The sequence below is a fragment of the Octopus bimaculoides genome, chromosome 4 (assembly GCF_001194135.2).
Source record: "Octopus bimaculoides isolate UCB-OBI-ISO-001 chromosome 4, ASM119413v2, whole genome shotgun sequence".
Lineage (NCBI taxonomy): Eukaryota > Metazoa > Mollusca > Cephalopoda > Octopoda > Octopodidae > Octopus > Octopus bimaculoides.
In genome coordinates, this window is record NC_068984.1 from 147,558,419 (window position 1) to 147,560,918 (window position 2,500).

General features: G+C 34.6%; 1 protein-coding gene across 1 annotated transcript in view; it reads left to right on the top strand.

Annotated features, from left to right (window-relative positions):
- The window catches only part of LOC106884250 (adenylyl cyclase-associated protein 1), a 105,704-nt gene that overhangs the window by 28,756 nt on the left and 74,448 nt on the right, over positions 1 to 2,500 (top strand). The window lies entirely within an intron of this gene.

Sequence of the window (2,500 nt, forward strand, 5' to 3'; positions counted from 1 at the left end):
TATATATATATATATATATATATATATATATATATATATATATATATATGTGAATATATATATGTGAATGCCTGTGATTATGTGGTAAGAAACTTGCTTCCCAGCCATGTGGTTCCAGGTTCAGTCCTCTTGTGTGGCACCTGAGGCAAGTGTCTTCTACTATAGCCTTGAGCTGACCAAAGCTTTGTCAGTGGATATGGTAAATGGAAACTAAAAGAAGCCTGTCATTTGTCTCCCACCACCACCACTGCTCGACAACTGGTGTTGGTGTGTTTGCATCCCAGTAACTTAGCAGTTCAGCAAAAGAGGCTGATAGATTAAGTACCAGACTTTAAAAAATGGTAAGATGTACTGGGGTTGATTTATTCGGTTAAAATTCTTCAAATCAGTGCTCCAGCATGGCTGCAGTCTAATGACTGAAACAGTATATAAACGACTCGCACACAAATTGAAAACTAGCCAAAGCCCTTCTACACCGAATTTAGTTCTGATACTATTCTTGTTGTTTGTCTCATTGTTGGTTTTGATTGAAAAACCTGACACATTACACATTACTCACATAACAGAAGCCATATTGTGTGAGTTTAGTCAACTCCATCTTTACTATCAATCTGTTTCCTCTCTGCCCAGCCATACTTTACTCTTTTGACACACCAAAATCTTTCTTTCCATTGTCTTTTACTTTCCTAAGAATCCAACTACTTGCAAAGGTCCTTATTTTACTCCAAAGACACTCATTGGAATGATAGAAAACAAGACACACAAGAATTTGTTTATTTTTTGCCCTCTCAACATTCTGACATCATAATCCTTTTTTTGCTATTCTTTCCTCAGTAATCAAAACAAAGTAGTGTTGGATTGGATCAACTTTACACATCACCACCACCACCACCACCTTAGAATTTTTCATGGTTTTGTGCCAATCTGAGGAATTATTATTACTCCAGGCTTTAGAATATCTGGAGAAATGAGCTCTTGTGATTTTAGGTTTGCATAAATTATCTCCCTTTGACATAATATTTCACACCAGATTTGATAATTAAAAAAGTAATAAGAATCAAATAAAAGTTGTCGTTTAATTGCTATTTAGTGGTGTTTGTGCAATTTTAAGTAATTGTACTGTGTTTCATGATTGAAACTACCAATTTACACTTAAGCTGATTGTTGCAATAATCCTTTTAATTGGTTATTGCAAAACTTAGAAGAAAACTAACAAGAAATAATATAATATATTGAACTTATTGTATACAGTGATTCCAAACTATTTCGTTTGTGTGTGTTCTCCAGAAGTGAAAATACTTGAGTTCTTAGATTCCATGTTCGAATCCACTCTGCCAGTGTTTTGCTGTATTTTGGACAGTTGTGTATATTTCCTCTAGCAGAGTTATCAAGAACAGCGTTTTAGAATTTCTACAAATATTATGGGATAAAAAATAATCATTTTATGCACGTTTGATTTTAGATTTCGTGTGCAATAAGTGCAATCGTGAGTGTGTAGTTGATAAGCTTGCTCCCCATCTACTTGGTCTTCAGTTCAGTCTTACTGCATGGCATCTTTGGGCAAGTGTCTTCTACTATAGTCCAGGTTGACCAAAGCCTTGTGAGTGGATTTGATAGATAGAAACTGAAAGAAGCCCATTATATATATATATATATATATATATATATATATATATATATGGGCTTTTCTTACATATATATGTGACAGAGAGAGAGTCCAACTCATGCCTGCATGGAAAAAAAAGGACAATAAATGATCATTTCAAACATACACACAGACACACACACACACGTTTGTTTGTATGTACTTTTATCTTGATGTCACATCATGGTTGCAGACAAGCATCAACATCATCATCATCATACAAACAAGGTTGTTCATTTCCAGTTTTCTGTGGCAAACCTGTCTGGCCTTGCGGAAATATTACTTGGCAACAGAAAGAGTATCTGGCCATTGAAAGAACCTGCCTGAACGTATCCCTTCTGATTCCCGTAAGCATGGTAAAATGGATGTTAAATGATAATGATGCTACACACCATGAAACTGGAAACTCTTGGAGTATTTGAACACTTCAAATTTATGGAATTTTTTTGTTTTGTTATTGTTGGTTTGTCCCAAGCTAACCATACTCGTGTAGATCTCACATCGGACATTGCAACCATAATATCTCATCTTTATTTTTTCCAAGACTTTGTATCTAATGTACATTTTTGCAAACACTGAGGTGTGATTTGCGGAAAATTCCAGTATCATTTGTAGACTGATAGATTAAGTACAAAAAAAAAAAAAAAAGAAAAGCATGAATGCTGGGGTCGACTTGTTTGATTAAAACCCTTCAACATAGTGCTCCAGCATGGCTGCTTTTTGATAACCAAAACAAGTAAAAGATAAAAGATAACTATTTTTCTTTATTCAATAATTACTTTAAATCTCTTCTTTTTCTTTTCGTCTTTTATCTTCTGTTTGTGGTGGTGGTGGTGGGGGGAAGAAACAGCTAAC